General features: G+C 37.9%; 7 non-coding genes across 7 annotated transcripts; 6 read left to right on the top strand and 1 right to left on the bottom strand.

Annotated features, from left to right (window-relative positions):
• Positions 1-4,500: 4,500 nt before the first annotated feature.
• TRNAS-AGA (transfer RNA serine (anticodon AGA)) lies at positions 4,501-4,582 on the top strand. The gene has a single exon. It is a non-coding gene; the product is annotated as a tRNA-Ser (tRNA).
• A 706-nt stretch (positions 4,583-5,288) lies between these two features.
• On the top strand, positions 5,289-5,360 carry TRNAD-GUC (transfer RNA aspartic acid (anticodon GUC)). The gene has a single exon. It is a non-coding gene; the product is annotated as a tRNA-Asp (tRNA).
• A 3,402-nt stretch (positions 5,361-8,762) lies between these two features.
• Positions 8,763-8,844, bottom strand: TRNAS-UGA (transfer RNA serine (anticodon UGA)). Its single transcript has one exon. It is a non-coding gene; the product is annotated as a tRNA-Ser (tRNA).
• A 7,600-nt stretch (positions 8,845-16,444) lies between these two features.
• TRNAQ-CUG (transfer RNA glutamine (anticodon CUG)) lies at positions 16,445-16,516 on the top strand. The gene has a single exon. It is a non-coding gene; the product is annotated as a tRNA-Gln (tRNA).
• A 3,632-nt stretch (positions 16,517-20,148) lies between these two features.
• On the top strand, positions 20,149-20,230 carry TRNAS-AGA (transfer RNA serine (anticodon AGA)). The gene has a single exon. It is a non-coding gene; the product is annotated as a tRNA-Ser (tRNA).
• A 3,412-nt stretch (positions 20,231-23,642) lies between these two features.
• TRNAS-AGA (transfer RNA serine (anticodon AGA)) lies at positions 23,643-23,724 on the top strand. The gene has a single exon. It is a non-coding gene; the product is annotated as a tRNA-Ser (tRNA).
• Positions 23,725-23,949: 225 nt separating this feature from the next.
• Positions 23,950-24,021, top strand: TRNAM-CAU (transfer RNA methionine (anticodon CAU)). Its single transcript has one exon. It is a non-coding gene; the product is annotated as a tRNA-Met (tRNA).
• The last annotated feature ends 672 nt before the right edge of the window (positions 24,022-24,693 follow it).

The raw sequence follows: 24,693 nt of genomic DNA, 5'->3' as shown, positions 1-24,693 counted from the left end.
ACCATGTATGATTCTAGTAAGCATCGTCACACCAGCAAGCAAACCAATAATGTCTCACTAGATGACCCAGTCCAGAAGTCTATTATACAGGTGAAAAGAGAGGTACTTTCCACTGTGTGCTTTTCCTTTAGTATAATGACGTGTGCACATGTCTGTTACCTGCAATACAGGGTTCAGTTCCCAGACAGGATAGTTAGGTCATCTTTCTGAATTTTGTGGCTTTGACAAACTGTTCTTGTTCTTCTATTCAAATATTAAGTTTCTTCTCCTTTTAACTTATTATTTTCAAGGCAATCAAATATAATGAAAAAGAAGTGAACAGAATAGATCATGTGATAAGTAACACGGAAGGAAAATAATAGCTCAGCGGTGAAGAAACTTGAAAGATGCCACCTTAGTCAGTTGATCATAGTTAGCATTTGGAGTATCAGGACATTCAACATCATGTGCATCTCTATATGATGAACTGCAAAGGACACAATCTCACTTGTGTGGTATTCCTGTTAAAAACGCATAACCTGAATTTAGCTCCCAGGAAACATCAAATTGAAATAAATTGAGGGGACATCCTACAAAATATCTGACCTGACTTTTCAAAATGTCAATGAAATAAATGACTAAGTTTGAGGAACTCTTCCAGATCAAAGGACAAAAGAAACATGACCACTGAATGCAATGTATTTGTCTTCAAATAAAGGATTCACACAGATAGTAAAACATTAATAAGGTCTGTAGATTAAGTAAGAGTTTTAATCCTGATTTTATAATTGTTCCATGGTTAGGAAAGAGAAAGTCTCTGTTTTTAGAAAATACACAGTGAAATATTTAAGGATAAAGGAACATCTTGTCTGAAACTTATTCTAAATAGATAAGAAAAAAATTATACATATGTGAATCTGTCTAAGTCCATCTGTCAAGAAAAATAAGGCACATGTGATAAATTGTTAATATGTGGTGAGTCTAGGTAAAGGATTTATTAAAAATTTTTGTATTATCCTTGCACTTTTTATAAATTTGAAATTATGTCAAAATAAAATGTTGAAAGAGGAAAAGAAACCAATAGCACAATAAATGAAGATACATTTATTGAAATAAAAGCCAAATTCAATTTGAACATTAGATACAACATAAATGATAAGTAAATTATTAAATATAAATTTAGGCCTAATAAAAGAATAGTATGCAAAATTCTATGGTAAGCAAGGAAGTAAACATTTTTAACAATGACTGATATTTAGGACATAGGTACAAGATGGAAGTATTACACAGCAGTATTATGCATGGTTGGAGGGTGTCACTATAATAAAATCATGTTGGGTGTCTAATGATTTTGTATCAGGTGAAAATATAAGAAGTGCATTGTATGGTTGAGGTTTATATCAGCTTTTCTGTGAAGTTATTATCAAAATTCATAATGAAGAAAACACCCTTCTAGGATATAAAAAAACCCTGAAAATTTAATCAACATTTTAATTTACACATTAATTATTACCATTATATTATTTAAACGTTAGTGGTTAAAATATAAAAGAGTGACATTGTACAACAGAATTATTCACTAAATTATTTCTTCAGTCTCTCTACTTCACATTTGAAGTAATAGCTAGATGATCAATTTCAGCTAAGATTAAATATTGTCTCTGTTTTTTCTTTTCATTACAGACCATATACAAAATGTAAATATATATAACAAGTGGAAATTAAAATTTAAATATTCCATTTGCAGCAAAATCTTAAATGTCTAGGAATAAATCTAACAGAAGATACGTATGAAGCCTACAAAATATTACTGGCAGAAATTAAATGGAGAAAAACACTATGTTTATTTTCCTGAAAGATTCAATTTTGTCAAAACGACAACTATTTCCATATTAATCAATAGATTCAATAAAATCCCAATCAGCCTCCAAATATGTATTTTATGAAACTTAGCTCAGGGTTTCAAAAACACATTTGGATATGTAGAGCAACTTAAAAAAACAAGAAAATGTTGAAGAAGGTAGCAAAATTGGAGGACTTACACAATACATATATCAAAACATGTAATTACTTATAAATCTGCAGTAATTAAGACAGTAAACTATTGGTTATTATATATAAGTAAATGCCAATACATTGTCTTCTTATCTATGGTACCCACTTAGCCAGATTGAATACATTCCCTAGAATTCCCTTTTCTGTGTGTTTCTGGTTGGATGGTCCCCAAGAGATATTCTTGAAGGCGATTTGGAGGGAGAAGGTCAAGTAGAAGCCATTTTGTAGTTCACATTACCTCCTCTGCTGACTTACCTTGTCATGAGGCAGCAGTTAGGCCTGCAATCAACTCACTTTCCCCTCTGGATCCTCTTTCTGCCTCCTTCTTTTCTGGGCCAAATGTGTGTTTGGCTCCAAATGAAGCGCTAGCTTCTGCAGGACACCTACACCACCGAAGTCAGAAGCAACCAGAGCTGACACAGATTTCAGTCCATCACATGGGGTTCCAGTTCATGCTTGTGAGTTCTTCTTCTAATCGTTCCCACCTTCCATCCATCTTCCCTTCTTGACGACTTTCCTTCAAGCTTCAGCATTATAGAGACTATTTCATCAATTCCTACAAATCTCATGTATATTTGGAATGTATATATCCATCCCAGTGGTTCTACTTCTATTATTGAACCCTGGCTGCATTTTTTTTCATGAACTTGTTCCAATTGTTAACTCTCAGTCTTTACAGGAACAAAATTAGTTGCAGCAATGTGTATATTCAAGAAGAGGATCATGTATAAAAAGAATGGATAAACCCTACACAAAGAAAGGGTGATATTCCACCAAGATTTAAAGTCAAACTTGTTGACTTACAATCATCAATGCCAGAAGGACTTCTGATTTTCACCATGGTGAAGAAACTGGGACTGGACTTACTCTCCCACTTTAAACTAGAAAACTGAATAAAGTATATGCAACAAGGTTCTTCAGACTGTAAACAACATCAGATAGTGACTAACTTTGAAACTTGGGGGAAGAAAAACAAATGAGAATCAAATCAGAACAACAGCAGAATACATTATTTTCAAGTGCACCTGGAATACTCACCAAGACAGACAAAGTTTATGCTATAAAAGAATCCCATTAAGTTTAAAAGGATTGAAATCATAGACAATATATTCTCTCGAATGCAACAAAATTAAACCAGAAAGCAATAACAGGAATTAAGCAAAATACTTCAGAATAATCTATGGGCCTAATAATATATCACAAAGGAAATTTAAATTTTTAGCTAAAATAAAATAAAAATAAAATATAACAAAATGCCTTGGATGCCGCTAAAGTTTTGTATAGAGAGCAATGTATAGCAAGGAATGCTTAAATTATAAAAGAACAAAGTTATCAAATCAGTTACCTATACTTCCACCTTAAGAAACTAGAAAAAGAGGAAATTAAACTCAAAGTAAGCAGAATGAAAGAAATATTAAAGAGAAGAACAAAAATCAATCAAACAAAACAGAAAAACAATAAGAATATCAATGAAATTCATAATCTGGTCTTTGAATGGTGAGTAATATCAATCTCTAGCCAGACTTATCAGGAGAAAAAAAATTACAAATTACCAGTATCAGGAAGGAAAGAGGGAATATTTACCCACATTCTACAGACAACCAAAGAATATTGTGAATAAACATAATGCCAATTAATTTGACAAATTAGATAAAATGTATCAATTTCTCAAAAGACACAAAATACTAAAACTCACTCAATAAGAAATAGTCTGAATTGTCATATACCTATTAAAAATAGAATTTGTAATTAATATTCACACGAAGAAAATCTAGGCCCAGATGGCTTTATTGGTGAATTCTACCAAATGTTGAAAGAAGGAATACCACCACAGCTGCATAAGCTTTTCCAAAAATTAGAAAAGGAAACACTTTTCTATTGATTTTCTGAGGTCAACATTATCCTGATATCTAATCCAGATGACAGTTTGAGAAAAACGAACTACAGATCAATGTTTCTCCATGAAATAGTTGCAAATATTCTTAATAAACTTTAGCAAATTGAATTTAGCAATTATTAAAAAGGATGATATGCCTTGACCAAGTAGGGTTTATTCTTGTGATACAGAGCGATGAGTCGTTCAAAAGCAAGGGGTCAGTGGGGGTTGAAAGTTAGGACGTGACCACCTCGGAGTAAGCAAAATTTGGTTCTAGTTGTGGACACTCTGTAGTCCAATCTTAGATCACAGCCTCGTCTCCAGAGCCGGAAGGCGTTCTCTCAGTATTTACTGAAATGACTTGTTTGACTGAAAAGCCGATGATCATGCAGTGAGGACTCTCATACCAGTGCTCTCAGTTGCCTAGGTGGTATGAGAGCCTGGCCTTCAAAAAAAATTTTTTTATTAAATCCTTATATTATCTGAAGGTTTGTGTTCAGTTCTCAAAAACCTACTTTCTTGTACACCGGGCAATGTTTACCCTAGTTTGCAATTTTGTCTATAGTTTGAAAAAAGCGGTTAAGAGTCGTGTAGTCGTGGCCGAGTGGTTAAGGCGATGGACTAGAAATCCATTGGGGTCTCCCCGCGCAGGTTCGAATCCTGCCGACTACGATGGTTGCCTTTTACCGAGTGAAAATAATTGGGAATTTCTCAGCCGAGAGAAAAAAATTAAAACGGAGCCATGATGTACAAGATCCTTGCCTAACTTGTTCTGCTCTTCGCCCAAGCTGAAATTACACGGCTATGGGGAATGGAAGTTATTAATCCATTACTTTTTTAAAAATTAAAATTAAAAGTGGCATAATAAGTAGAGCCTTAATCATTTTGCCGTCAGCTGAGCCGTCACACAGTTCTCTGGGTCACCTTGAGTTTCCCTGCCTTTCAAACCTACTTGAAGCCTATATTTTCATCTTTTTATAGTTTTTTCTTCCCCCACGGACATGAACCTTGTTTCCTAGGTCGTAGTCTTCGGTCAGTTAGCAGAGAGGTTCCGTGGTATCGATAGTTTAACTATTTTGGTAACCTGGATTCGTTGCTTACAAATCTAGTACGAGAAACACCGTCAAAGAAACTGACGCCACCACTGTCAAAAGAGCAGGTGTCCTGCTGGGCCTGTAGGGCGGAGGTGGGTGGAGCGAGACGGCCGAGAGAAGGGCTGGAGCGAGATTTGGTTGGTTGAGGAAGAGTCCGAGGAAGTTCAGACTTAGAGCTGCGAAAGATTAATCAACCTAGTAGAACACAAATCTGTAGGCTGAAAGGACGTGGACAGTAGTATTTGTGTTTATCAGATGTCTTAAAGGACGTTTAGGAGGGTTCTTCCTCGTTAGTATAGTGGTGAGTATCCCCGCCTGTCACGCGGGAGACCGGGGTTCGATTCCCCGACGGGGAGACTGTGTCCAATTTTCTGTCTTGTCACCCGTTTTGGAATTCCCCACAATCATCTTCTCACTTCCTAGAATCAAGTATTACATTCCGTCTTTGTTTAATATGAAAACTGCTGAACTCACTCTCATTAGCAGTCTTGAGTAGTGGACCTCAGATTCTGTGGCAGTTGCTGCGGCATCTGAATTTTGGAGTGCATTCCGCGATGGCCACTACTGGGCTCTGGGACTGAGAACTGAACTGCACCGGAACCTGTCAGTTCTTCACAACAACCGTGCCCTCCTCGGCTTCCGTCACTTCTAGTCCTGGCTGCTCTGATCAGAGAAACATTTCAGCGCAATTCTAAACTGTCAAAGCCACAGCTTCTTTAAGGCCCAGAGGAGAATCTAGGTTTAAGTAACACAGGACTTAGAATGCTCATTGATAGTGAAAAATATGGTTGTCTGGCAACGGTTTTTCATTTGCATGCAGAAAGAACTGCTGGGGCAAAATGACAAGAATAGGATCAAAGAGCCCATGTTCGAGTCCTCCATCCTCCGAGACATCAAACCCTGAAATGATGATACCAACAAAGCTTACGCGGCTGGGGGCTCATTTTTGCTCCATTTAGCTGAGCTGGCTGGTCTAGGCAACTCCAAACAATGCCCCCAGGACGCATATAAAATGTGTGGAGGAAGATGACAAAGTGATACCAGACTTGAGGGAAGAGAAGATTCCCAAGTTCTAGGGATATGTGAGTGTCAACATTGATGCTTTCAACAAGATCTGAAGCTCCAAGTAATGTGCTTGTGAATGTACATCAGACTTTATAAATTGAAGCTTTCTGAAAGAAAAAAAAAAAAGAACCCTCAGGGATGGATAAATAAACTAATGGAACAGAAGAATGCATCCTAACCAGACCCACTTACGCAGTCACTTGATTTAAAACAAGGGTGACACTGCTGTGCACTAGGGAAAGACAATTCTTTTCAATAAATCGAAATTCAATAAATTGGTTGTTCAATTGGCTATTACAGAAATAAATGAATCACAACATATAAAAGACGCAATCAGATGAAATGTATATTTAAACATAAAAGGTAAAGCAATACTTCTGAAAGATAACTTAGGATAATATTTTCATGACTTTGGAGTATACAAGAATTCCTAAAACAGAGCATAAAAAGCAGTCACCACAAAAGAAAAGCTGTATTTATATATTAGACTTCAACATGGGAAACTATTGTTCATTACTAGTCACCAGTAAGCAAGTAGAAGGGAAATCTTAGAGAATATATTTGTATTACATACACCTAATGAAAAACTGGATCCAGAATATAGATTCAGATATAGATGCATTATTATGATTTTGTTAAATTAGCATTTATTAAGTAGAACACAGGGTGCCAGATGGTGAGTCAGTCAAGTTCAACCACAGACTACAAGAGAATTTAAAATAGGGGAGTTTATTATTGCCAGGAGGAAGTACACTGCACACTTCAAGGGACCACGTGGGGAGGTCTACGCAGAGTATAGACAGAGTGATAGAACTTGGGGTACATGCCTTATTAGGGCCTGTGGTTGAACTGTTTTGGGGCTCCCAGGCTAAGGCCGGATTGGTCAATTCAAACCAAAAGACAGAGGTTTTGGTAAGCTCCAAAGGGGTCTAATCTAAGAGGTGTAAAAGGGAATGGCCCTGGGAGGCAGGGATGACTGTTGATCACAAGGGCTGTTGGGGAGATCATATGAGGAATTTACATTTGCTTGTGACTCTGTAGGCTGCTAATTAGGCCTTGCATGAGAGGGCTAGTATTAAGTTCAAAGTCCCTGCAGGCCACTTGGCCAAACAAATTGGATGCTAAGGCAGTAATACTATGGAGTAGCTTAGTTAAACTCTCAACGTGTATAGGTACAGATAGATGTGAATAAGAAAAATGAATATGGAAAGGGCAGACAATCCACTAGAAAAGTGGTCAAAAGATTCCTACAGGTCATTCACATAAGAGGATATCAAAATAACCAATAAACATACAAAAGGGTGATCTTCTTCATTAGTCATCAGAAAAAGTGAAAAGTAAAACAATTAGATTCCACTACTGTATTAGTCAGAGTTCTCCAGAGGATCAAAACCAATAGGATATGTAAAGGAGATTTAGTTGGGTTGGGAAGTCCAAAATCTGCAGAGTGGCCAGCACCTAGGAAGAGCTGATGCTGCAGTTCAAGCCTGAAGGCTGTCTGTTGGCAGGATTCCCTCTTTCAAGGGAGGCCAGTCTTTTATTTTATTAATGCAATTGGATGAGGCCCACCCATATTATGGAAGACAATCTGCTTTACTCAAAGTCCACTAATTTAAATGTTAATCTCATCCAAATATGCCCTCATAGAAACATCACAGAAACACAGACTAATGGTTGAGCACATATCTGGGCACCATGGCCCAGCAGGTTGATACATAAAACTAACCACCGCAAATATTTACCTGCTAGAAGGGTTAAAATAAAATAACAAAAGACAGATAATACCAAGCATTATCAAGGTTTTGGAGCAAATGGGCTCTCTCATACATAGCTCCCTTGCTATAGACACAAATTCAGACAAAGTTCAAGCTCAGCTCTGCCACTTACAAGCTGGGTAACCTTGGTCAAATTATTTTACTCCTCTGGGCCTCAGTCTCCAGATTAGTAAAATGAGAATAATAGTAGTATTTCTTTCATATGAATGCTATGAGGATTATACAAGTTAACATACACAAAGCACTTTAAAGAATATGTATGTAATAAGTCATTGATGAATAGGAATTGATACTAAAATTATTTCTATGTATAAACTACACTAGGCTTGAGTCTGCTAACTGCTGGTTCTAAAATAGTGTTCCCTGTAGTACTTGTGAAAAGTGACTTCACGACCACGTTTAAGAAAGCTAATGGTTTAGATATTTTACTGTGCAGTGTTGGGCAAATCAATCCTCAGTTTCTTCATCTTTAAAATAACATAGGGTTATTTCAGTGATTAAGTGAGATAATGCATGTAATGGCAATCCAGTGCCTGGGACATAGTAAGGGTTCAAAAATGGTAACTATTAGAGTAAATACTGTCTTGTAAATCCTAAGTTGCCTAGAGCAGATAGGAACAGTGAAAGCACCTCCATCTCAGAAGAGGATGGAATGTGACATTGATGCTGAGAAAATCCAAGTTGTCATGATTGAGGAAAAGGGAATTGTCTTCCCCTAATCAGGATTAGGTAGTAGACTTTGTCCTTCTTTTGAGGCTGAAGTCATTGTTTCAGGGACAACAGTCGATGGAACTGGAGGGCAGGTTATTTGACCCAAGAGCAATAGGTAACGGAAATGCAGCGGGCAAGTGTTTTGATTGTTTTGGTTGACATTGGCGTGAAGTATGCAAAGGAGTCTAGTTTAGGAGAGGTTAAAACCGTAGTCGGCAGGATTCGAACCTGCGCGGGGAAACCCCAATGGATTTCAAGTCCATCGCCTTAACCACTCGGCCACGACTACCTGTAGGGAAAAGCTACTTGTTAAGGCCTTTGAAAGCACAGTAGCCCTGCGTTTAGTCCCCATGCATTAAAATACAGTGAAAGCTGTTTTGGTGCGTACCTGTCAGGTCTGGGAACAAAGAATTTCCTATGTTCATTCAGGGCTTCTCACACTTGTGTGAAATAAGTCAACCACAGCAAACTGAAATTCAGCGAAGGAAGATAGAATTCAAAGAACAATTCTTTTTTTTTTAACATTCTTTATAGATCTATAATCATTTTACAATGTTGTGTCGAATTCCAGTGTTCAGCACAATTTTTCAGTTATTCATGAACATATATATATTCATTGTCACATTTTTTCCTCTGTGAGCTACCATAAGATTTTGTGTATATTTCCCTGTGCTATACAGTATAATCTTGTTTATCTATTCTACAGTTTTGAAATCCCGTCTATCCCTTCCCACTCTCCACAAAGAACAATTTTGAGATAAAAGATTCGAATTTTCTATGCCCTCGAACACCACACTAGGGTCATCGTCGACGCACCTGTTTACAATTATTTGTCAGAAACTAGCAGAAAGGGAATTTAGAGCTGAAGGTGGCCCTAGTAGCCTCAGACCTGCAAGTGCCAATGGGACTGAAAACGGACTGGAAGAAGTTTGGGGAATTCAGAAACTGGAGTCAGCCTCATTTGCTTTCAAACACTAAAACAGAAATATCTTCAATGACTTCCAACTCCTTTGCCCTTTCCCTGCCTTAAAAGAACTATTTGAAACCTTGAGTCGGGGTGCGGGGTGAGAGGGGGTGGGAGGGTCCAGGAGCTGAAGAAAAAGATGCTGGGAAGGTCTCCATTCCCTCAGGAAAAGCTCATTCCTCTTCACCTTCCCTAGAAAGGAAAGCACAGCCTGAGGACATTCTCTCTCTTAACACACAAGGTGGTGAATGCCAGACTAAACCTAGCTATATTAATAGAATTGTTTCTGGATTTAGAGACTTAAATAGAACAGGATTTTTTTTTTCTTTTTTTAAATGGGCTCGGAACAAGATCCTTTTTGCTACTGTAGTACTTCTAAATTCTGCAAGAAAATTTCATGAAGAGGTTACTCCCTTTCATGTGGTAAATTCATTTTGGATAAAACTCTCCTAGGGGGGTAATCCAAACTAAAGGCAGGGCAATGACAAGAATAGTAGGGTGTCCTAGAGCTAGTAATACCTCACTACCCTTGAACTGGAAGAGTTTAGGATGGAGCCTGAGGACCTGGAATTCATCGGAGAGGGCTGTGTAGAGAGGTTTCCTGGCAGGAGTCAGGACAGACTGCAGTGAGCTCTGGAGAAGCAGAACCAGAGGATAAATATGTCAACCTCACTCTTCACCTTCCCTCCAGATCCCTTGTGGGTTTTCTCTTGACTTAAACTCAACTGGAAGCCAGAGGATAATGGAGCCCGTGGATAATGATCATAATGATCAGCCCTCAGCCCAACAGCAAGATGAAAAATGATGGCAAGAGGACCTGGATGTTAAGTGGCACAATGTCTAAGACTGAGGAATCAAGCAATAGCAGGACAGCAATAATAATAACCATTTGTGCTAACCAGGTGTCACATACTGTTCAAAGAGCTCATCAAACTTTCTCATGAACCCCCTGTGGTAGGTGCTTTTTTTGATTCTAGTTTTACAGATGAGGAAACTAAGAGGAACACAGAGAGATTATGCGCCTTGCCCAAAGTCACAGAACTAGCAGCTAAAAGCAACTGAGTTCAAATCTGAATTCGGCTTAGGGGAGGGTTTGGGACAGGACAATGTGTGTTCATTTTTTAAAAATAGGCTTGTCAATTCATTTAGCTTTTAAAGGTAAGTTTTGTGTAATTTGTAATAATAATATTAATAATATGAGAAATAATTTGGGATATTGGAGTCCAATACTAGATACAATGGTGAAGGTTGTGACCTGAAGAGACTTCCTCTCTGATGTTCAGAGTTTGAGAATTAGTCTTCAATGAATGAATGTATATATTGCACTGTCGAGGGATTACATTGCTCCTTTGAACAGAAAAGAATCAGCACTAAACAGTAACCATTAAAAGGCTCTATAACAGAGTATCTCAGTTATAGTGTAAAGTTTTCTATTCCTTCACTTGTTTATTTAGGAAACTTTTTATTATAAATTTGAAACAGTGTTTCAAAAACCCAGCTGAATAGTGGCACTTGTCCAAGAGTGCTGGAGTCTGGAGAAGAGCAGTGTTTTTTGTCAGATGTTCTCCTCTTGAGCTCTCCACCTCATTTCATGCCATGGATAGCACTTGGAGTAGAAGGTGATTCCTAAAAAAAAAAAAAAAGAAAAGTAAAGAAAAGAAAAAGAAAGTGATTCCTGTAGGCCATGAATGAGAACCATTCAAACAGTCATGATGAGAATGAAACTTGAGTGTGGAGTGATGAAACAGATAAAAAAAATTGTCTCCCACATGAGGGTAATGGCAGGACATCAACTCTGAATAAACTGCTTCAAAGACACCTAGGACCACTATTACACCCCGAAGCTACAATTTTTACTCATCTATACATATTCTCACAGTGAAACAACCTGAGGACTGAAAGGGCTTTGGGTTTTTTAAAACTGTTTTGTGTGTGTGTGTGAACACACATGTAGAAATGTGAATAAGACATAAATGCACACTGCAATGATTCAACACATAGTGAATATCTGTGTGGTCCCACACAAGTTAAGAAATAGACAGAGCTTTGACAGCACCCCAGAAGCTCTCTTCTCTCCCATTCCAATCAAGAGATCACTGAATATGTTTTGGGTTAAAATAGTCATCTTACTATGTGTAGTTTTCTTTCCCTCCAAATATTCTCACTTTGTTCAATATCCTGTCCTTTTTATGTTCTCCTTTTATATCTTGTCTTCTTTTGTATTGATTGAATAGTTCTACACATTATTTTTATTATTTCCTGTCTATTAACTTGAAAGTGGCATACTCTTTCATTATTCTTTTAGTGGTGAACCTACAGATCATAGCATATATTCCTCCCTTTCATTGTCCTTTCCTCCCTTCAACTTTCTGGACTCCAATGAGTGCATGTTTGTTAGACCTGCTAACTTTATCTTCTACATACTTGTGTATGTCTGTCATTGTACTTTCTATACGTGAAACTAGAACTTTTCTTCTGACTTGTCTTTAAGTTTCATCTGGGAGTAATCTTCTTTTAAATCAATTAAATTCTAGATTTTTATTAGTTAAATTTTCAGTTCTAGACATAACTTTTGATATTTTTTCAAAACTACCATTTTTTTTACATCATATTCTTTTCAGTCAGAATTAATCTTTTCTTTTATTGTTTTAAAAATAGTGGACACTTAAATGTACGATAGTGGATTCTTACACTAATAAGAAGGTAAAAAAAGAATTTTAAGACTTGGTTAGAATGTGAACTTAAGTAGATTGCAAGAAATATTTTTTTTTCTTTATGCCACCTAGGGTTAAAGAGGGATAAAGAAGTCCATCAACACTAAGCGTTTTACATATATGGTAAAATATTTAGGACAGGAAAAATTTTTAAATAACTCACAATGAAGATATGATGCCAACTCATGAGTTCAGAGCACAGTGGGGTGGTAGCCCAGGTGTGTCTTTAGCACTTGACTAATTCAGTCCCTCTGAAACCCTCTGAGGTCTTTCCTACCTTATTTCTTAATTTTCAGGCAGCAGTAAGACATTCTGGCTAGAATATAGTTTATAAAATAGTTATGATGTGGCAATAACTAGTGCCTCCATGAGTGGGCAAGGAAAAACCCAAGGAATCTATGTTTAAGTGACATAGGATTTAGAAAACTCACTGACAGTCATGGAAGAAAATGGCTGTCTGGCATTTACCTTCCATTTACATGCCTACTTCCTTAATGATACATAAAGATCGGAATTTAAGGGATTCCTCTCAGTGGAGAGTGCAGAGTAGGGGCCAAGGAGAAGCTGTAGTAAGACTCCAAATACCCTGTGACAAAAATGAGCCCATTCCTCTCCATTCCTTCTGATCTATTTATGTCTGAGTCAGGTCTCCCCAACTGCTATCAGGAACTTGCACCCCAAGAACCCTCTGAGAACTGGTTTAACTAGTATCTTGCCTTCAGTCATGGATGCAAATTTGACCCAATTTACAAGACTAATATTAATGAAACTTTCAGCCACAATTAAAAGATGATTTTTACTTTAGTAGTATGATGCTGAATTTCTACTTATAGAATTTGTTTCTTATTTACTTAAAACTATGTTAGATACCATACATGAGAAAATCAAATGCAGAAGAATCTTAGCCAGGGTCCATGGACTTCAGGTGTTCCATAAACACCTTGAAATAGTTTGCAAAATGATTGTGTATGTATCTAGGGGCACCTTTGTGAGAAGAGGGTTTCATGATTTTAATTCAACATTTTCTGGAATCCAGAGCCAAAAAAAAAAAAAAAGCGATGTGAGTCTTTGCTTTAATGATTTCTTTATCTTGAGAAAAGGGGGGAGAAGAATTTTCCAGAGGTATTATGTTTGGGGGAAATAAATAAAATATCTATAAGTGAACGTGAAGACTTCAAACCAGTTTCCACAGACTAACACCAGCAACTTCTCTGATGTGGACACGACCTGAATCTTGCAGAGAACTCACCATTATGCTGAGAGTGGAAGCCCAGTTGGAATCTCTAGTGCTCCCTGAACTCACCCATCATGCTCCCTGATGTTCACAGTTCAAACCAGGCACTTAGGACTGTAAAGCAATTTTGCAGCCCTAGCACGAACCGTGGTCTCAGTCCACCATCAAACGTTTCCTTAGCTCCTCTTACTTTAACTACAATTTACCATAGACTATGCTCCTATCTTGCATATCTTATATATGAAAAAGTGTAGGCCAAGACTCCCTTCTAAACTGTATCTTCAATCTCTGCTCACATTCAAACATCCAGTTTATATTCTCATTTGAAGAATATGCTGTTAGCCTCCAGTCATCTGTAGTTTCTCCTAACTTTCCCAATGTGGGAGTAATTTTATTCATAGTTTTTGTCTATCTCATCACTATAAACCAAAAATCTCCAAGGGCAGAGCCAGTGCTAGATATCCTGCTTATTTCTGTGTCCATAGCACTGAGCACAGCAGTTGGAATGGCATAAGAATTTCTCGTCTCTAATCAAGTCTATATCCTTTTAGGACAGTGGTGGGCTGTGTAGACTCTATCAGTGAGTCTGACGTTGTAGCTCATTAGTTAACAGAGGAGGGAATTGTATTGGGGCATGCTGCAAACCAGAGTTCTGAATTTGCTTTAAAGAAATAATTAAATTTGGTCACGTTTTGATTCTTATTCCCATAAGCAATAGTTTCTGCTTAGTTGGGAAGATAGAACAGAGAGTTATCATATATCCCACAGTTTCCCCTATTATTAAAATCTTACATTAATGTGATATATTTATAGCCATAAATAAATGAATATTTATATATTATTGTTAATTGAAGTTCAAAAGTCATTCACATTTCCTTAGTTTTTACCTTAAGTCCCTCTTCTGTGCCAGGATCCTATTCACAATACTGCATTATATTTAATTGTCATTTCTTCTTAGGCACCTCGTGGCTGTTGCAATTTCTCAGACTTTTCCTGTTTGGGATGATCTTGACAGTTTTAAGGAGTACTGTTAGGTATATTGTAGAACACATCTCATTTGCAATTTGTCTGATGTTTTTCTCAACATTGGACAGGGGTTATGAATTTGGGGGAGGAAGGAAGGTGGAGGAAGACGACCAAGGTAAAGTGACATTTTCATCATTTATTTTACATCAAGGGTATATGTTATCAAAATGGCTTATCACTGCTAATGTTGACTTTGGTCACCTGGCTGAAGCATTTGCCAGGGTTCTTCTTTTCTTACTCTTTTCTCCCGCTTCCCATACTGTGCTTTTAGGAAAGCAATCACTATGCAAGGCCCACAGTTAAGGAGTGGGAGTTATGCTATTTGAAACTCTTCTGTACAGGAGATTGCCTGAGAGACTGTGGTTCTTTCTACATCAAGGAAGCTGCTAATACCAGACTGCAGGAATTAATTTGTAGTCTTCATGTTCACTCATAGGCATTTTATTTACTCCCCAAATGTCTCTTCTCCCACATTTATTTATTTATTCAATAATTTACTTATGTCAGTGAGGAATCATGGGTATTTATTTTATGCTTTGGGTTATAATCCAATACTATTTTATGTGTAGTTGCTGAAATCGTTCCAGCTGTGACCATTGCAGGCCTATTATTTCACCAAAAGATAAAAAAAAGCTTTTTTTCAGAGAACCCAGATCTTGATATAAGCTTAGAAATGCTCATTATAAGTTTGTTGCATGAACCTGATGTCCTTCAATTATTTTGAAAGTGACCATGATTATAGTGTTTCTTGTTCCTAAGGCTTCTGGAAATCACCTTTATTTATCCCACTTGGCATAAGAGTTTCATTCTGTCTTCCCCTGGTAAGTGAGTGGGTCGGGGTCACAGGAGATTGGGTGAGGATGGAGAGGCTAAGCTACTTGGAGTTGTTCTGTCTGTCATTCCAACGCCTGTTGCTCTCGTCGCAGAGTACGAACCCTGCGGAGAGGGGCCAGTTTTAACCCAGCAGTTACGATGCGGACTTTTCAAGTCGGAAGTATTTCCTCCCGTATGTCATACGTGTTTATGTAAGAAAAATTGTCCTGGCTGAATGCCAATACTTCTCCAGCGGTCTTGTTGGTAAGATTCAAATCCCGATTACTAACTGTGTAAAGACCGTTTGCTTTTCTTCTCAGCCCTTCGGGTTGACAAGCTGTATCCTTCCGTCTCCTGTCGTTCCTCTACCTTGCTGGGGCGACAATAATCGATCCTGGATAGGTCATGTCCCCTTCTTGACACCAGGAAAAACTTAACGGCTGATGAGTTTGGGAAAAGCTCACAGTTGCTGCTCGTAAACGAGGCAGGTCTCAGCTTTCTCAGTGAGAACCAAGTTACAAAACCCTGCTTGGAAAATATTCACATTTTTAATCGTGTTTTACTCTTTGGTCTCTAGGAGGTGAAAGCTTTCTGGCAAGCATACGACATCTCTTGCCGTCCGGCTTTTATCACCCCTGGGCAACGCCCCGCAAGGCCAGGACTGATTGGCACACCACGTCAAATGAAGTCATCCAGTTTATTTACGAAATTAAACTTCCAAGAGTGGCCCTTGCGTTCGAAAAAGACAACGTGGGACATACACTCGGAAGACAGCGAGCCCCGCAGTTTCTCCAGCAAAGCAACCTGGGAGCGCGGCTCGGCTGATGCCCTGTCGGAGCCGCCTGCCTCGGCTTCTGGGCAGCCTGGCTGACTGCGGCCGAGCGGAGAACGGCCCCGCGAGCTGCAGAAAAGGCGGAGGGGCGCTAAAAAGCTCGGACCTACCGTATCTATCCCTAGAAACTGATTCGCTCTTGGGTTTTGCACTAGGAGCCCTGTGCCCTCAAGAAACGGGACGTGTGCCAGGAAAGCAGGTAGCGAAAACTAAGATGCAAATTTCAGCTTTTCTAAGGACTACTTGATTTCACAAATAAAGATATATCCTATCAGGAAGGAGTGTTAACAAAGCCAGCGACCGCGGGGTTCCATGGTGTAATGGTTAGCACTCTGGACTCTGAATCCAGCGATCCGAGTTCAAATCTCGGTGGAACCTGTAAGTCCTTCCTTTTTAATTATTTTAATCTATTTACCTATTTTTTCCAGTTTCCTTTTTAAGAATGGCTGACAGGGAATCCCCGATTCACATTTCTCCTTTTCTTTATAGAATTTATTAAACGTGAATAAATGAATATCATGATATAATACATAATTTTGGAGCTTTTCTTCCTTGTGAAAGTTTAAAATGGCAAAGCATATATTCTGTTTTTAAATTATATTGACCAGATGGGAAGAATTTTCAAATAGAACTTTAAAGACTCAAAGCCAAAATGGAAAATAATTTTAAAATTTATTTTAAAATATTCTAGAAGAGAAGAATTAAGATACAATCACATCCTTATTATTCCTCATTGTTTTCTAATGAAAATTAAACATTTGTTGGGAATAATAGCGTCTGATGTTCTTTCTACTGCTATTAGCTAAAGAACTCTCTCATTAATTTTCTTATGTTAATTAATTCAATTTTATTAATTATTAATATACATAAATATACATAAAATTAACAGTTTTCCCAAATTATTAATTACCAAAGCCTTTGAAACATGAAAATCCATTCACACTTTAACTGATTCATAGTATTTCAACATATAAAGCACACTAAGGAGATTTCACTCTGTGCTTAATAGCTGAAATTCTTCTTTATCCTGTGTCTTCCCCCCCCCCCCTGCTGAATCTTCAGTTACTGAGCAATGTGGAAAAGCAAATTGCTAAACTAAAGGGAAAAAAAAAAACCCCATCTACTTAAACCTTTTCTTTCTTTGCTATGTTCTAATGATTGCTAATGCTTCAGCCTAACTAATAATGCTGTTTTATGAAGACACCAACTGCCTGATTGTAATTCGATTTTCAGAAATCTCAACCAACCAGAAATCTTAACTCCTCAGGAGTATGGGAAGAAAACATATTTTCATTTCTACCAACGATACAATTTGTACAAAGCCCTACATGGAGGCTATTATCAGAGACTGCTTCCAGGTTGATATATATGCACGGTGCCCCCAAATCCTTTGTTGGGTACATTTTCTCACCTTCCCTGAGTGCACTTACTTATAAAGCCATGAAAATTTGACAGGTTTGTACAAAGAGCCTCATTGGCACCAATTCCTAATTAAGATGTCCATAGCACTATTTTTTAAAACAGGACTCAATTATGAAACATTAACTAACTTAACTCCAGAACTTGAATTCAAAAAATAGAGAAACAACCTAACTTAATGTCAACAATTGCTGTAGGTAGTCCTCAGAGAACCACCTCCTGCTTCTATTTGCACAATGGAACCAGCATGGTAGGACAGAAAAAGGATACATTGGGACTGAATTCTCACTCTGTGGATGTCTAGCTGTATAATTTTTGAGATATGTAACCACTCTATAGCTCAGTCTCTTTATATGTAAGATAAAAAACGTAAGGCCTTCTTTACTATGCTCTACCATGGTAAGTATCTTACTTAAGGAAGACACTCCACAAATACTAGAGCTCTCTTTCCTCTTATTTCTTATCTTTTCTTTTCTTTTTCCTCCTCCCCCTCCTTCTTCTTCCTTTTCTACTTCCTCTTCTCCTTCATCTTCTTCTAGAAAGAACAAGACCTGAGAATTGGAAAGGGGACATTTGGGTCTATTTGGATACATTTTAGTGCAATGATGGTTCCTTCCTAAAAATATTCTACTTGCCAGCAGAAGCAGCCCAACCTCTATCCAAAAACACTGGCCTATCTTTGCTTGAAAATCAGGCAAAGATCTCACTTGAAGAAGTTACCTTGCACAGGGATATTGATTTTTCTCAGTATCCATTCCCACCCTTCTCATTGGCTACAGGACTCAGGGGTTGAGTATATATCATTATTTTACATACTGAAAGAATGGCAAGATCATGCTAATTCATATCAACAGAAACTAGAGTAATGTGTGGGAGTTCTAGATCAGCAAGAAAGAAACATAACATAGAATTGGGTCAAATTTATTGATATGGGTACACTTAATGGAGATTCTGGATTTGGTGTGTTAGCTAGAATAACTGGGAATTAGTCTAACAGTGTGCTTGATTGGTTAACTGCAACCTGAAATCAGTGGAACTACAGTAAATGAGGAAGTCAAGACTTCTGTGGTATAAGGTAGAGAAAGCTATCCAATTTCTTAAAAGAAATAGGGAACTCGCAACGAATTTATCACATGTGATGCCCACTAATCCCCCCTCTGCAGTCTCCCTGAAGGGCTCAAAGGATGCTTCTTTCACAAAAAACCTTGAGATACAGATTAGTGAAGGGGGTGCCAGCCTCCTTGCGAAGCTCTCTAGTATCTGTCCTTTGCAGAAAGGGTTGATGGTAGTAGATGTGTCCCAAATTTCTTTTAAAAAAATGTATTTACCTTTTGATCCCCTTCCTCCATTTCTCCCAATTCCCCTGGCCCCTGACCCCACCTCTGGCAAAGACTCATCTGTTCACTGTGTGTGTAAGCTTGTTATTTTCCCCTCTTTTTTTAGATTCCACATATGAAAAGTATTTGTCTTTCTCTGTCTGGCTTATTTCGCTTAGCATCATGTCCTCAAATTTCATCCATGTTGTCATAGATGGCAATATTTCATTCTTTTTTTGGCTGAATAATATTCCAGTGTGTGTGTGTGTGTGTGTGTGTGTGTGTATACCACAACCTCTTTATCCATTTGTTCTATGATAGACACTTAGGTTGTTTTCTTATCTTCACTATTGTAAACAGTGCTACAGTGAACATGGGGGTGCATATATACTTTTCAAGTTAATGTTATCATTTTCTTCAGATAAATATCCAGAAGTGAATTTCCTGGATCATATTGTAGTTCTATTTTTAATTTTTTGAGCAGCTTTCATATTGTTTTCCATAGTGACTGCACCAACTTACTCTCCCATTAACAGTGCACAAGAGGTCCCCTTCTTCCTCATCCTTGCCAACCCTTGTTATTTCTTCTCTTTTGGGTAATAGATGTTCTAACAGGTGTGAAATGATATTTCACTGTGGTTTTGATTTGTATTCATCTGGTGATTAATGATGTTGAGCATCTTTTCATTTGCCTGTTGGCCATATTGTCTTCCTTGGAAAAATATCTATTCAGATCTTCTACCCATTTTAAAAATTGAATTGTTTATTTTCTTGCCTTTGAGATGTATGAGTTCTTTACATATTTTGGATATCAATCCCTTGCAGATATATGATTTGCAAATATTTTCTCCTATTCCAGTAGTTTTATGGTTTTAGGTCTTACATTCAAGTCTTTAATTTATTTTGAACTCCTTGACTTAGGTCTTGGTGATGATTTTTTGGATTTGACACCAAGAGTAAAAGCAACAAAAACAAAAATAAACAAATGGGACTACATCAGATTAAAAAGCTTCTGCACAATAAACAAGCAAAAAACAATAAAAATAGGAAGCTTTAGTCTCCTTCTATCAGACCATCAGAATAGAGGGTCCTTCCAGTCTGAGGAGGAATTGCTATCTGCCAATTTTCCACAACAGCATGATATTTGCCTAAATGTTGCCAAAGAGTAAGAAAATTCGCTTGATACAAATACACTTTCTGAGAAAATACGTGACCTTTTGAAGAGAGCTGAAGTTCCCTACGGCTACTTATACTAATGACGTTTTCAGCCTCCATGTAGTCGTGGCCGAGTGGTTAAGGCGATGGACTAGAAATCCATTGGGGTTTCCCCGCGCAGGTTCGAATCCTGCCGACTACGATGTCTGATGTCTTTCCCTTTAGCAACCCTGCAGAAGCATAAAACCAGGAGTGTATGGGAAAATCCACCGGGTGCTGCTCCCCGTTTCTGAGCCAGCACAATGGACAGCTCCTTTGCGAACATCATAAGTAGCTCCTGTTTCAGTTAGCCCGCTGCAGGTTCTATTTCTAGGAAGGCAGAGGCCAGGATCCTCCTTCACTAATGTCTCATTTTTTTTTTATTTGTTTCAGTAGTGTCGGGGGTTCTTCCTCTTTGGTTGATTTACTACCCTTAAAGACAAGGTAGAGTTCCTCAATTATAAATTGAGTATTAGCTTCTCCACTGTTGGAGTCTCACTCCCAGGTTCTTCACCTCCTGAAATCCTGGGCATCCTTAAAGATTGCCTTCTCTTGTCTCCTACTGTGAAAAGTCTTCAAGTTCATCCTTCATTCCTCTGTTTCTGTGCCCCTTATCGTGTCCTTCCTATAACATTAAGAAAATGCAACAATAATACTAGTGCTTCCATATCTCTTTATTCATATATCTCCTAAGAAACTATTTCTATATTTATCATTCATTCTGCCTGTTAGCATGTGTGTTTTTGAAGAGATAGACCGTGTAAGTCCTCTCTCAATCCTTAATGCCCAGGTGGTCAGTTATTAAATCACTGTAAATGATGTAAACTAATGTAGTAGAAACTAACCCTATTTTTGGATCTAATTAATGTTTGTCCTTTAAACAGTAAATTCCTTTAGAGTGTCCTTTCAACTGTTTTGTTCTCTTGGTACCACTTAAAGGTGTCAATAAAGCAGATGATCAATTAAACCATCATTTTTCCTTATATATTTTATGAATCTTTGTCATTTCATTTGCTAGATCTGCTAGACTTTCAGAAGCAACTGAACTTCCTAAACTAAATGCTGTTTATGTGACATCTATGGCTTTGAAATGGAAAGTGCCACCTCTATGCAGCAACTGCTGTAAACTTTCAGTGAAAACACAGAAGTCAGAATATTCATTTAGACTTAAGAGAGCTAATGTTGTCTAGCATCTGTCTCCCTTTTGCATGCTTCCTTCTTCAACAAGAAAGGGAGAATATTACAGATCAAAGCCTTCTTTTCAGTGGAGACCTTAGAGTAATGGTTGAAAAGGAGCTGAGGTAGAGGCTCCAATAACCTCTGGTTGAAAAAGAAGAGGGCTCCATTCCACTCTGTTGGACCTACACATGCCTCATTCTAGTGTCCCAAATGTGTACTGTGAAAATCCCACACCTATGAGCTCTCTGAAAAAGGAGAGGCAAGCTCTGAGAACTGGTTTGACAGGATTCTCAGCCTCAGGAATGGGTGTACCTTGGCCTCCTACTTTTCAAAATTGAGGTTAATGACTCACAAAGCCATATTTCAAAGAGGATATTTCTTCAGCAACTTTGTACTTAATTACAGTTTAGTAATAGTTAAGCTTATTAGTTAAAATTAGGTTTTGTGACATAAAGAAGATTCTTCAATGCAAAGTGTTCCCAGCCTAGTGTCTATGTTCTCCAACAGTATTTGTGAACTTCCTGATATGGTTGCTACAATTGTTAATTTTGTGTGAGGGCTATCTCTCTGTGAGAGGGTGAATAAGTTTTATTTTACATACATGGGAATTTAAGCCAAAAAATAATGTGAGTCTCTGTCTTAATAACTTTATGACCATTGGATGATAAGAAGAATTTGGTAGCTCTATTTTGTTGTTTTGGGAAACACATAAAATGACATGAAAAGATACGTCAGCTCCAAACAAACTCCTTCTAACTGTTGTAATAGATTTATCTGACTTGAACCCAACAGCTGTCTTCCCAATGACAAATTCACATTCACCATTATACTAAGAAAGAATGTTTCATTGGAAATCACTATGCTTACCTCCACGCCTCTGAATATTTCTGATATTCACAGACCAAGACAGGCACACATCCACCTAATGTAAATAACTTTCAAAGCCTTTGCCTGACCCATGTTGCTAAGGGCATTGATAAGCTTTTTCTTTTATATTTCACTACTGCATTGCTTCTGAGAACAAATAGGCACTACTTTAAGGATATAATTCCACAAGCTACTCCTGTAGGTAGAAAGACATCAACGAAAACTTTCTTTCAATCAGCACCTTCAACTCCCATTCATTTAAAAATTGCAGATTTCAATTTTACTTATACTTTCCACTGTATCTCTGCCATTGTGCTGTCAGTCTTAAGCAATTTCTTCAAATTTTCCATATGTGGGTTATAGTTATTTGCATGTTTATGAAATATCTTACTTAGTGGACATTAATCACAAAGGCAGGGATAATGCTCTTTGTCGTGTTAACTTTGTGTTATTATACCACAGTCAATAAGATTAATTCCATTCAGGAATAGGATTTTATCATATCATGAATCATATGAAAGAGACTTTTTAATTAAGGTGGTACCACAGTATAATCGCTAGTTAGCACTCTGGTCTCTGAATCCAGCCATCTGTGTTTAAAGAAATTGTTTGTTTCATAGCTTTGCTTCTTTGTTGTTAGGAGTTTGCTGTCTACAAAAGCTGTCATACTAAGCCAATTTTATCCTTGATATCTCTGAGTACCTGATATCTGCATCTGGAAGGCTTCAGAAAGCCTCATTATGTTTCACAGGGGAAGGAAAAAGCGTCAAAAGTAAACACATCATTTAAAATAGCATCAGCAAGGGTAAAATACTCTGGAATAAATTTAACAAAAGAAGGGCAAAACTTATAATCTGAAAACTACTAAACATTGCTGAAAGAAGGAAAATCTAAATAAACAGGAAGATGTCTCATGTTCATGGACTGCATTTTAACATTGTTAAGATGGCAATTTTCCTTTAAATTTATCTACAGATTCAATGCAATTGCCATCAGAATCCCAGCTGACTTCTTTGTAGAAATTGATGAGTTGATTCTAAATTTACGCGGAATTTCAAGGGACCCAGAATATCAAGAACAATCTTGAAAAGAAGAAAAAAGTAAGAGGACCCACACTTCCCAATTTCAAAACTAACTACAAGGCAATGATAATCAAGACAGTGTCAAAGTAATGTAAGATCAATGAGATAGAATTTAGAGTTCAGAAATAAAGCCACATGTCTATGGTCAGCTGATTTTTGACAAGAATATATCTCATGAATCTTAACCAGGGGCTGACAGAACAGAAGTTGATCTCATTCCAACAACCCATCACATAAAGGTCTTTCCAGTTCTAAGGATAGTGTTACTCGCCAACATGGTGCAATAGCATGAAAGTCACCCTACTGATGTCAAAAATAGGAAACCTTGACTGCAGATACAATTTCTGATACGTAATTCGATCTTTCTGGTGTGTGATTTGGTGTTATGAAGCTTGAGAACTCAGTTTCAGCACAGCTATTTAGTTTAATAAATCCATACGTTACTGTGTAGTCGTGGCCGAGTGGTTAAGGCGATGGACTAGAAATCCATTGGGGTTTCCCCGCGCAGGTTCGAATCCTGCCGACTACGTGCGGATTAACAGCTGGTAATTAGCTATGAGTTAATTCCTTTCCGGATCTACACCTCTTTTGACATCTTAAGGGTATTTGAAATCCTGGAGTTGCAGACATGCTAAGGGTGTTTGAAATACTGGAGTAGCAGATATAGTGAAAAGACAGAGAAAACAAAAATATTAATAAACATTGAAATGTTGGAGAAGTGGGTAAGAATCAAGATTAAAAAGCACTTTCCGTGAGCAGAGTGGCGCAGCGGGAGCGTGCTGGGCCCATAACCCAGAGGTCGATGGATCGAAACCATCCTCTGCTAGCTTCGTCGATTTTTCTCCCTTCTTTCCTCAAATGCCCACAGAGACTTTCCTGCTTTCTTCACCTACTGAAACATCCACAAAGCAGTAATGGTTGTCAAAAAGAAAGACACCAGAGACACCTTCACAACCATTCTCATCCTCTTGTATTCCTGGGACAGGATTAACTCATTTTCGCTGCTCCAACTACATTCAAAGAATAATGGAAAACACTATCCATTCTTACTTGTCTTCCACCCCAACTGCCGACTTCCTCACTGCTAGCTTGGCTGTCACTTAGAGGTGCTCAAAAAATATACGTTGAATCAAAGAAGCCTTACCATAACCATGGCCACACCTATTTCCTCAGTTGCCGGTCCTCCCGGTCTTTGAATGGGCTGAAGTCAAGAGAAATTATGGAAGGAAAGCATTAGAGAAAGACCTGGAATGATGGAGAATCTCCATATGTTGGGCGGAGGCAGAGGTGGATTAATGTGATTCTACCTTGTCCTAGAGGAAGGGACATGGAGAAGAGAAAGTGTCCAATTGGGAAATACCAGGTGATGGAGGGAGAAGGAAGAGGAGCAGAGAGAAGAAGAAAAAGAATGGGAGAGGACAATAAAGGAGACCGAAGAGTGAATGGACAAAAGGGAAGACACAATGAGAGAAGGAAAGGCGGAGCAGTTGAGTGGAAA

Source organism: Vicugna pacos, chromosome 20 (assembly GCF_048564905.1).
Source record: "Vicugna pacos chromosome 20, VicPac4, whole genome shotgun sequence".
Lineage (NCBI taxonomy): Eukaryota > Metazoa > Chordata > Mammalia > Artiodactyla > Camelidae > Vicugna > Vicugna pacos.
Note: the sequence above shows the minus strand (reverse complement) of the source record. Positions and strands in the feature narration are given on the sequence as shown.